The sequence below is a fragment of the Gavia stellata genome, chromosome 17 (genome assembly GCF_030936135.1).
Source record: "Gavia stellata isolate bGavSte3 chromosome 17, bGavSte3.hap2, whole genome shotgun sequence".
NCBI classification, from domain to species: Eukaryota; Metazoa; Chordata; class Aves; order Gaviiformes; family Gaviidae; genus Gavia; species Gavia stellata.
The window spans coordinates 20,377,238-20,389,085 of NC_082610.1; the positions used below are offsets into that span (position 1 = coordinate 20,377,238).

Sequence of the window (11,848 nt, forward strand, 5' to 3'; positions counted from 1 at the left end):
GCCATGCTGACCTGTCTCCAGCACAAATCTGCGTCTTGCTCTGCTCTCCAAGCTCCTGAAGTCTTATCTTCGAGCTTTACATAAAGCTCACAGCACTCTTCCCAGAGAGAACAGCTACAAGTGGTCCATTTGCATTTAGCAGCTTTGACTGAGCAACCAGATTTGCATGGGAAGCAAAAGGCCCTTTTTGTGTCATAGGAAACGCATTAAATCAAAGGGGTTTGTGCGTCCGTATTGGAGCAGAGGATTACTCCTTTGGCTATGCGTCTGGGAGGGAGCAAGGTAGAGCAGAGATCTTGCAAACTCCTTTAAGAGGCAAAGAGGGTAAGGAGGAGGGAAGGCAGCACAGGAGCAAAGCCTGCAACGGAAGAAACGTGTACATTTGTGGGGGCATCCGCATGTGTCCTTCTTCCCTCCAATGAATCTGAATTCTTTTCCTCGTTCCCGTGATCTCAGACGGAAAGGCACAGTTCAGGACAACAGACACCTTTGAATTTCAAAACCCTGATAGGTGGAGAGAGAGGCTCTGGCAGCGCTGCTGCCGAGGAGGTCCTCAGCCCTGTTAGACACCAGGGCACCCGCACAGCCCTGCTCAGAGGACACCGAGCTGGTGGAGCTGCTCACGGAGCGACACCAACCCCAGAGTCCACAGCAGGACACAGGCAGAGGAACACACAGCAGAAGTCTTCCTCCCCACAGGGTTACTGGGTGGCTGTTCCTTCACTCACATCCCTCAGGCCACCGTCCCTTGGACTGCACTCACCTTCCCTTTTGGACTCCAGCATCAAGTCTCCACGTTTTAAAGAGGCTTTGCAACCCTCCCCACAGCTGCAATGCCTGGCTATTCCTCAGAGCTGCGCAAATCCCAGGCAGCATCTAGCCACACCGGCCAAGGGTAACAAGGATTTGGTCACGCTTTATCTTATCAAATTGACGATGACGCTCGTCTTCCTCCTTGGGCAAAGCTCAGCAGCTCCGTGCCTGCCGAGGAAGTGCGGGCCAGGAGCTTCAGCCCGCAGAGATTCACACCGGCCCGGTCCGGCTCTGCCCGTCCCACCCCACAAACAACTGGGCATTTAGTCCACAAGCGAGAGTTATGGGGAAAATAAGGCTCAGCAATGTTTACACATCTCACCTCACCTTCACCTCAGCTGCTAGCACAGGCATACAGCTCACCTGCCCTAGGCACAGTACAGCCACCCTAGTCCTTGCCAATAGATAAGCCAGTCAATTTTATTTAACAGGGAGCCAGACCATTTGTCCGGAGAGAAGACTTCAACATCCATCATGCTGTCAACCTAGAGGTCACCTACAGCTTAAATTCCCAGCTGGAAATGAGCTCGGTTTCATCCTCTTCATTCTATAGAGGGGAAACTGAGGCAGATAAAAGCACTACTCTTACTCCAAGATGTTTTGCTGAATGAGACAGAGAGGTATTCAGCTACTACAACAGTGAGGGCCACCAAGTTTTCCTGTATTACGCATTAGATGTGCCTCCCCACACCTGCACCTCTCCCAAGCTCCCGCTACGCCCAGCCAAGGGCTTACAGCTAGCCTGCGGTCTGCTTCTAACCCTCCTTTTCCAGAGACTGGACTCGCCTAGCTATGCCCAGACATCACTGGATTTTTTCCCAAAAGGTTTGCTTTCCATAGCCTAAATGACATACTTAGCCATTCCGCAATTTTATTTTTAACACCACGCAGCTACCAGTCCTACTCTTCCAAAAGTCTGCAGATATCCTGCTGGTTAGTCTTTTGAAGAGCTCAAGATAGGAAGCAATAAAGAGCTAGGTACTGTTACCTTGATTGCACAGCTACAACAACCGGACTCGACAGTTTTCAAGCCTTCATTGCATTGCTTTAACCTTCAACCAGCGCACGTGCTAAAGGCTAGTCCTTTCAAAAAGCTGTAGAAGAGGTCTTAAGAGCTCTCCCCTTATTCATACTCCCATCTCCTCTTCAGAAACACAGGTTGCCTCAGCCCACGATACATCATCTGCTGTCAACAGCAACATCTTGGCATCTGCCAGGATCTTACCAGCATCACAAGCTCGGACAGCGCTGGACCACCACAGGGGATGTCAGGAGGTTCAGGGCTCGCAGTCACATTTTTAGAGGTCTCCTGCCATCCTCGGAGCAGTGCAAACCTTTCCTGCAGGGCTTTCAAGGTGTATGTAATCCTCAAACACCCTTCTGAGCCAGGCAGTCCCTTCCACATAGATGGGGCCATTAACCGGTGCAGAAAAGCGATAGGAAGTCTTGTACCGGCACAGGGATTAAAACTACAGAAGCAGGGACAACAGCTCCTCCTTCAGATGACACCTCTGCTAAATTAACTGCAATCACCCACTTCACTCGACAGAAGGCAGGGATGTTACAAGCCTCTTTGCTCTCAATCTTACTACTTGACAAATTTTCCTCCAGTCATGCCAAACAGATGAGAACACTGTACCCTTCCAGAGCGTTGTACCATGCCCCGTTTCCTCCAGAACAAACCAACGGTTAAAGTCACAGTCTCTAAGAGCTCAAGACAGTATATGTTCCTGCTTTAGTGCTCAGTAACACACGGTTAAAGAGAAAAACACCTGGTTAAAAAGCCTACAGGGCTTCCCAATCATGTTATCCCAACCCGAACGAAGCATGGGAAAGCCCACCATGGCTCCAGACTTCATTTGAAAGTTCACAGTACCACAACCTGTACACAACCCACAACAGTTATTAACCTGAGGTTTGGCATTGTTTTCTCCCAAAGCTCACAATATTTGTTATTCCACTTGAGGCCCCTAGGTCCTGCAGTCAAGTGAATACTGAGACTCAAGTATTCCTGGCAGCTTATACACACATGCAGAAATCTCCAAGACAATCAGAAATCAGCATGAGAAAGCAAATTAAGAATATAATTTAAAATGTTGTTGGGGTTTTTTTTTATGTCATCCCCTGGCTTTTTTTTTTTAATGTCAGGCTGATGGTTTTTAAAAGCTTGGGGCTGGCAAACCTTCTGAACATATGGCCTGAGAAGAGCACATTGTGCTCCTTGCCACAGCAGAAGCACGCGGGGAATCCCCAGTGAATCCAGCCCAGCGCTCCTCACACAGCTGCTGAGGCCAGGTTTGCTTAGCAAAACGTGCTATTAGGTCCATGCATAGAGAAATCCTTCCTGGCATCAGCCAAGAGATTAAAGCTTTAGGATGCGGGATGGGGAAAAGAAAACGCCGCTAGAAAAACATTAAGAGGACTAATCAGAACATCAACAGCATCTCCCTTTCAGGCTGCGGGGCTATCCATACCTCAAAGGATACACCGTGGCAGAGGACAGAAAGCCTTACTAATGGTTGCCATTCTGCTCTTTTGATGCGACAACAAAATGGATCATTCGAGGTTCAGATGTTCAAAATAAACCAAGGATTTCCACCTCCAACTATACAGACAGTGAGCAAAGGCATCTGGCAGGAACAGGGAAGACACTTCTCTGCTCAGTGGAAGATGACACATTTGCTGAAGTTTTTTGTCACTGTCTTTAAACCCGAGATGAGCTCCTACAAGCAGGCGAGGAGAGGCAGGGGTTTCGGTCCCCAGAGCAGCCTTATCAAATCAAAAAGCTTTAGACAGCAAGTAATACGTGGGCTATATTATGGAAACCAAACCTAGTTCGTTGTATGTAAGGATCAATATCTGCAAAGCTCTCTGACCGTGAAGAACATGGAGCTGTACCCATACGATTTGCGTTCCTGCCAATTGTCCTCATCCCATTAGTTTATTCTCTGAGGCTGTCTGGCAAAGTCACGAGTAACAGCGGACTCCCAGAACCGTCTGCGCGCTGCTAAAGACAGCCCCGCCCGGAGTCCTCCTTAGCAATACAATGTTCAGATCAGCAGATGATAGGGTCTTGATTCATTAGATGCATCAAATTGGGGCGGGGGGGAGAAAATCTTCCTATTTGATGGGGGCAAACCAGCCAAGCAGGCTTTCCAATTGGACAGTTTATGCTATCCAGCTTAGTTTGCCACAGCAGAGAGACCAAGAGAAGTGCGATGCTCTGAAGAATGAGAACATTGTTTGCCCAGCAAGGTAGCTTCAAAGAGATTTTATACCGTCTTATGAAGGGTCCTAAAATTTTATGCCTCAGGCCTCACATCAGTCTCTGTGCAGGAGGACGCCCTGGCAAAGAGAGGATTCCTCCACTCCAGCCCACCGCAGGTTCTCAGAACCTCCTCTGGACCACCTGAATTGGCGAGGGAAAGGACAGACTAGACTGAGCATCCGTTTGATCTAGAAAAAGCAATTCCCGTAGCCCTCAGGAGATCTGTATATATATATTCATCTGTATATACCTGTTTATACAATCCTCAGAAATAAATATAGCTCTAGAACATGAAAAATAAGATGCAACTGCCCCTAAACCTGGGTGAGGCAAGGCTAGAAGTTACCCGCTTTCTCGGAGCCCCTTGGTGCACAACAGCCACCATCTCCATCAGAATAAGCAAGGACTTGATGATCTTACAGGTCTTTTCCAACCTTAGTGATTCTGTGATTCTGTGACTCAACGTTAAAACAAGCAAGCTGGTTTTGGATTCCCCTGCCTCCTCAGGATATTCCTGAGCACGGCCGTCTCCCTGTGTCGGAGGCTGGCGGTCGCTGGCCTCTTTTCCCCTTGGCTGTTTTCAGGAAGTCCTACAGGAAGGACCTGAGGTTCAACACACGAGTTTACTGCAGTGCATCCCATGCGCATGGGATGTTAAAGAGAAAGACGCTGCAGCCTTAGGAGAGGGAAAGCTCTGGTGTTTTTTCCTTCCAAAGAGAAGGAGAAGCAGCGCTAATGCAGCTGCCAGAGGGACCTGCGGCATCTTTACTGTGCGGTGTCATCTGCACCTGGATCACGGCAATAAAGAACGTTCCCTGAACAGAGGACGCTGGAAAAAAAAAGGGAAAATAAGAGATCTCCATTCAAGACCAAAGCCCCTGGAGCTCATCCCAAAGGAGCTGCAGACTTCAGAGCAACAGAGGAGGGGAGAAGGCGAAGGGGCAGCAGGTCCCTGGCCCGGACCCCAGCGGGGCAGCGCTCCCCACCCGGTGCCGCGGCCGCAGCTGCGCCTCAGGAGCGGTGTGTGGTAGAGGAGGCGGCTTTGCAGAGGAACGCGGATCCCCCGTGCCCGTCCTTCGCCGGGAAGGGACCACCGCCGGCCGGGGACGAGGCAGGTACGTCGCCCTGGCCAGGGGAGGGCCCCCCCCGGCCCGGCCCGGCCCGGCCCGGCCCTGCGCTCCCCTCTCCCCACAGCCGCAGGGGAGGGACGGGGGAAGCCAACGAGGCTCGGGCCAAGGTGCCACCGGGGCCCGTGGCTGGGGCGGCCGCTCCCCAACGCCTCGCCTCGCCTCGCCGGCTCCCCGCCACAGGCTCAGGCCCCTGAGAAGGGGGCTCTGCCCGGCGGCCCGGGCGCCAGCGGCCCCACAAGATGGCAGGGGGCTGCCGCCCCGGTGAGGGGACCCGACCCAGGGGCAGCGCGCCCTCAGCCCGCCCGCCCCGCCGAGCCCCTCGCGCCGCTTACCTGCACCGGCAAAGGCGGAGCGGAGCGGAGCGGGCACCTGCGGCCGCCCTGCCCGGGGGAGCGGAGCCGCCGTTAGCGCTGGAGGCGGCCCCGACCCGGAAATGAGCGGGGCCGCGGCGGGCGAGGGAAAACCCGCCGGGCGGGCGAGCGGACCGGGACCAGCTCCCCGCGCCGGCCGCCGCCTCCCGCCCCTCGGGACAAGCAGCAACACACACACCCCCCGCCCCGACCCGACCCCCGCCACCGCCCCGACGACACGAAAGCCGCCGGCCCGGGCTGGCGCGGCCGGCCCTGCCCGCAGGCAGTGCCCCGGGAGAGCCGCAGGCATGGCCCGGGCTGGTTTGTGGAAGAAAGATCAACTTCAGCGACTAAGGGCGCCGAGCGGGGACTGAGTTTGGTCCTTGCTGTCATGGGAGGCGAAAGAGCTGCTGGTTTATCAGCTGCAGGCTATAGTATGAATGACAGCACTTGTGCCTGTTCTGTGGTAGCACATGACAAAGTGTCTTTCTACACTTCACCGCTGTCAAAAGACTGGAAAAAGAGAAGAAGAGAGCCCAAGTCCTGCAGCACCCACCAGGCACGGGCAGGAACAAACCCCAGCCTGGGTGCCCTTACTGCCGCTGGCCCCGCGGAGCCCGGCTGGCAGCACCGAGGCAAGCCCCTGCCTCGCCCCAGAGCCCAGGGGCTGTGGGTTTCCGTGTGCCCCAGCTGGAGACTGACCAGGGAAGGCCTTGGGATCTAACCCCCATAGCCAGGTACACAACAGCCACTATCACCTCTTTCACCCACTGGTAAGCAGGGTAAGAGGTAGGGTTTGATTTCCCCAGGAGATGCCCCGGGATTGGAGACATTTCACATTTGTGAGTAACTTTTTACTCAGCCTTTCACAGGTGCCAAGCACCTGCAGTTCTCAAGATGGTACTTATCTCCTCTTGGAAACCAGGGTCTACCCAGAAGCTCCAGTGAAACACAGATTAATACCACTTGGGGCATTTCGGCCCAAGGAAGTTGGGACTGGGCCAAAATGCACCATTTTTCACCTCTAGGTCAATGCCCCGTTCCTCACATGCTGATGCATATTTACCCTGAGAGGGTTTTGAACAGGATGAACTGGAGAGGGCAAAACAAACCCATCGTACCATGCATCTAAAAATTATTTAATAAATCTTTAAACAGCAAGGCAAGCAACCTACCACAGCCAGGTAAATAGATTGAGAAAGTTTTTATTAGAAGGTATATTTCTGCCAAAATAAATAGTTACATTTCCTTCAGCAAAACATTAGAAAAAAAGAAACAGGAGAAAAAAGCATCAACAACTTAATACTGAACTTTTAAAGTGACTGTGAACACTACTTAGTGACATTGCCGTGTAAATACATGACTTGGGTATGCTGTTGCTGGTCTAGTCGCTGCTCTGACCTCAATCATTTCCACAGGATCTCCATGTGTGTTGTGTGCTGAAGGGTCTTCTCAAACTCAGTGACAGCACCAGAGTCCCAGGACACATTTAGCTCAAAGAACTGCTTTGGATGCTGGTTTTCAAGAGCAAGAGAAAACCCCGGAAGAAAAAGGTTCTTATTTCAAAGTTACATTTCTAAGTCTTCTGTTTGGAAGGAGAGGTTTCCCCTCCCTGTGCAGGAAGGCTGGTGTGGATCCACACAGAGAGATGGATGCAGTTAAGAGACTATCCTCGTGGATGTGCCTGCAGATTGGAAACGGAGCGAGGTCCCAGCGGCAGGCAAGGGGAGGGAGGGAGAGGCGAGGGGAACAAGCACTGCTGCGTTCAGAAAGGCAGGTACGGCAGGGACAGAGAGGGCAGGCAGGCCAGAGCCCTCTGTGAAGGCACAGGGCGTGTTTGGCACAAACTGGCTGCCGTGGCAGCCAGGTGAGGTGGTCCATTCTCTCATTGATTTAAGGGGAAGAAGGAAGCAAAGCTTGGGGGGGAAAAAAAAAAAAACAAACACCAACCTGTTGGCGAGGCCCTCGGACTTTGGCAACGCTCAGCCCTGCCACCCACCACATCTAGCATGTGTTTAGCAAAAGTGGACCCCTAAGGGAGAGGCAAACACTGAGCTTCCACTTCCTCCCACAACCGCTTTGGCAAAAGTGAGAGCTCTTCTCTCAGAGGGAGAAGTGAATTACTAGATTAATTTTCTTAAATGGACAAAAACACTGGGGAAATATACAGTAAGTACTAGGGACACCCCAGTGCTGGCAGACAGCAGATCCTCTTTTATTCTCTGGTCTGAGTGTTGCAGATGCACAGCCCTCCAGGAAGTCATTAGAAAGCAATTCCTAGGTCCTATGGACAGTGGTCAGAAGTGAAGTATTTTCTCCTACCCCTTGAAAATCAGCTTGCAACAGTATTAAGAGTAGGGCAGGCAGCAAACCAAACCCAACATACCACACACGGATCATGGCTTACAGAGCATGCCATAGATACGAACTGTTGTGCACAACATAAACCAAGTCTACAGTGTTGTACAGGTTAGGGGCTGGTTAGATGCACAAGAAGTTCACCTTAGCCTGGTTAAAAGCAGCAAGTAATCTGTCCCGCAGGAAGGAGAAAAAAGTGGATTCCTGAACGCACAGACCCTTTATGTGAAACAGTAAGGGTTGGGACTCTTGCAGAGTTCAAGTGAATGCTATAAGGGCAACTGGACACAGACTGCAAGGTGAACTTTTGGTCCAGGAGCCTGACCTCTCAACCACCATATGCTGGAGAGCAGGCAGGCCCTGGCAACTACCCGCGGGGCTGCCCAGCCACACACGTTGCTGAAGAAGGGACTGGCTGCTACAGACGATTACCTTGTTCCTATGAACTTGACAAGCGTAGGTGCCCAGAATATAACTACACTGAGGACAAAGCCTTGAAGAATTCCAGTTAGCACTATCACAATAAACACCTCCAGGTCCAACCCAGAGCCTATCAAGATGTTTCCAGGGATTTCAAAGAAGTGGAGTCTGATCTGGACAAGGCAGCACTGCATAACAAAGCTGTTCTCCAAAAGCAGCCACAGCCCTCTTTCTGTATCAGCGGGCCAGAAGATCTTCCCTACTTTCTTCACCCTTTGCAATCTGTGTTGAACGAGCAGCAAGAATTTCAAGCAAATGCGTGAAGCTTCTCTTAAGAGAAGGGTAGTTTGGGGTATTTGACAGATCTGCAGTTCCTTTATCAGAGCTTAAACCTATGAAGCCAACAAGCTATCACACAACAGCCACTGCATGGCTGGGGGAATAAAACACAGGCAAAGAAAGTGTTAATGCAGAGTGCTGCTTTCCCAGTATCCTTCACACCCTGCAAATTAGCATAGGGAAAACAGGATTTTCCTCCCTGAAGAGTTAGACTTTTATATTTAAAGCCAGGCTTTGGTTTGTGGTTACAGTTTGAATTGTACAAAAGCTTCTCTTTGAGAGGTTAATATAATAAAATAAACGACAGATGAGGTGTAACACAGACAAACTCAGGCCTTTTACCAGGCACAGCGGTTAGTCTGTTGACATGCGTGGACCAGAACCAGCAAGCCTTCCGGGGCAGAGCCCTGGAAGACAGCAGCACCAGCCCAGTCAGTTCTGATGCAAGAGGAGAACAGAGATCCAGGGGATAAGGGTTCCAAGCAGCAATTTCTTAGCACACTCTGTTGCCAAGAGAATTTTGTTTCTTGGTTTAGTGGTATACATAATCACTTAGTGGTTTCACCAGTCCAGGAAGAAGGGATAAAAAATAGTTGCATCATTTTCTCCACCCGTATATTAACATAAACAAGGCAGAGTCAAAAGGGCAGCAGCTTCTAAGCACCAGCTTTGCCCCTCACAGATGTTTTGCTTCTGGATGAAATGCCTTCATTTCTTGCCACTATATATCTGTATGTTCTCGCCAATTGCTCTGTGTGCATTAGGGACAAGAGATACGCACCTGGCAAACGAAGAAGCCGTGCATGTGCCATTCCCCCAAAGAAGGTAGCTCAAAGCAGTGGAAGAAAAGAAATTCCACAGCAAACCACAAAAATAAACACCTTTTCTCAATTCCAATTTTCATCAAATTCATTCTGCTCCCACTAACTGACAGTAGCTTGTTGCTGGTTCACTTCGATTAGAGTTACATCCATCCAGCAGCAAGCTTTTCCCACAGGCTTTAGACAATCACAAGATCGATTTGTTTTATAATCCAGTATTCCGATTCTGCTTTCAGAATCCTCCAATTTTTTCTCTTCCCTGTTCCCTAACTGTGTTAACTATGTGAATCTTAAGACTAAATCTGACTGCATAAATGCAGGCCCGCTTCGTAAGCTATGCGGGCCCTCGTGTTACATAGGTAGGTTACATCCAGGAAGGGCAGCGGGGTGATACTCTAAGTCACAAGCTCATATTTGCACCGGTGTCTCCCAGACAGCTGGGTTAGCACCACAGCTGCCCAGTCTATTGCCTCACAGCTTGCAATGGCCACTGCAGAAAAGCCCTGATGCTTATCGCAGTCTCCACCATAAAAACTCAAACCCACACCCAGTGCACAATTGTGCTGGTAGGAAACAGCACCCACCACCTCACCCATACTGCTCGTGCAGATGCGATCGAGCAGATTCACTACTTTCTCCAGCTATTAGTAGGTCTTCTTAGGGTTATTTTCCCTTTCTAAATCAAAGGTGCAAAAGAAAGTCTATTATAAATCACTATTCCACCTATAAGCTATGTAATCAGCTTCAGATACCCTGTCCTGCTCCCCAGCAAAGAGAACGTGTGTTTGCTTTGGCCAGTTGTATACTGTTTGTGCTAGAAGAGGTAGAAGACGCCTCACGCAGCTAGGCACGCTGCAAAAAAAGATACCAGAAGCTGGTTTTGTGTCATAGTGCAAGGGCTTAAGCTTAAGTACATGCAATCCCCACAGGAAGCCATGTCTCACCCTGTGAAAAACAGAGTTCATGCTTCTGTACAGCAAGTCACAACCAGACAACCACTGAGAAGGCAGTACCTTAAAAGGCAGAGTCCTGCCCTGCTACAGACCCACTAGCTCTGGTCTTTTAAGGGACAAGACAAGTGTAGCCAGTTCCAAGCAGGCTGCATGTGCACCAACACTCCTAACTTCACTTCCACTTCCCATCCTTCTGCTATTGCCAGCTGCAGAGCTGTACCTGTGAGCCACAACGCGAGACAGGCAAGCTGTGAGGCTGGTATAGCTACAAGCCTACATCCTTCTCCCTCCAAAGCCTCAACATCCAAACTCTTCGAGCAAAAGATAGAGCCAAGCCCCAGTTTGGCAGGAGATCCCTTCTGTATCACCCACTTGGAATTTCCTTCAGCTGTATGGTCCCTTAAGGGGCAAAGCCCAACCCCTGGTCAGAGGCAGCCACTTCCCCAGCACTTGTGTGACACTCCGCCACAAGCCTCTCAAAAATAACATGCCCTGCGCAATCTCACCTTCCTACAAGCACTTCACATTGCGTCAGCTGCTAAGCTGATCCCGAGACAGTCAGGCTGAGCTTTTCCAGGGCAACCCCACACTAATTCCATTCACAGTGACAGGAATGGGGCCTCAAATTCAAAATGTTCCCCTGGAAAAAAAAACTGCCTAAATTACTTCTTTAAAATAAGCTCAATGACTTAACACTCAGAGTTCAAGCTGCAGAAGTTCCATGAGGACAAAAATCAAAAAGGGAGAGACCATGACAACATGAATCAGGGTAAATACATAACTTTTCTACATTTCTGCAGTCCCAGTGCAGTCTGCAGCAGGGCCAGCTCTGGCTTCCAGCGGGGATGCAGTTAAAGGACAGAGGAAAGAACATGGCTTCAGCAAAGAAAGTCAAGAGGAGATTTGGAAGCCATGAGAAAAATCGGTTTGGCAAGAGGCTACTTCATCTTTCAGTAGCACAAAGAGCTAAAGGATGTCAGATTATTTAAGAAAATACAAGACTTGTGCTCTAAAAAACAAAGGAAGCTAAAAGCTGTATGAGCTTGAGAGCGTCATCTACGTCCTGATTATTTGGCGGTAAAAAGCCAACGGCAATTCAAAGTGCATTATTTGGGAGAGCCCAGCTGGGTCAGCATCAGCCTGGCCATGGGCAATGGCCAGGCCTCAACACAAGTCTAGAGCAAGGTATCAGCTCATGTGTGCCTTTGAACACAGAGATCCCTTGCCTGGCCCAGCGGGCAACAAATGGCTACAGTCAATTCCACCAGTCTCCATCCCGGGGAAATCCCCTTTGCAGCATATTCAGCACAGGGCAGCCCTGCTGCTGAGGGATGAGACTGGTCCCACCCTACCTCCGCTCCCCCTCCCACCCACCCTCATCCTCTCACGGCAGCAG

The 11,848-nt window shown here is 50.5% G+C and overlaps 1 protein-coding gene across 1 annotated transcript in view; it reads right to left on the reverse strand.

Annotated features, from left to right (window-relative positions):
- The window catches only part of CRACR2B (calcium release activated channel regulator 2B), a 49,342-nt gene extending 43,780 nt beyond the window's left edge, over positions 1 to 5,562 (reverse strand). The window contains exon 1 of the mRNA XM_059825766.1: positions 5,544 to 5,562. The gene's annotated coding sequence lies outside the window, so the exon portion shown is untranslated. The remainder of the gene's footprint in view (positions 1 to 5,543) is intronic.
- Positions 5,563 to 11,848: the final 6,286 nt, after the last annotated feature.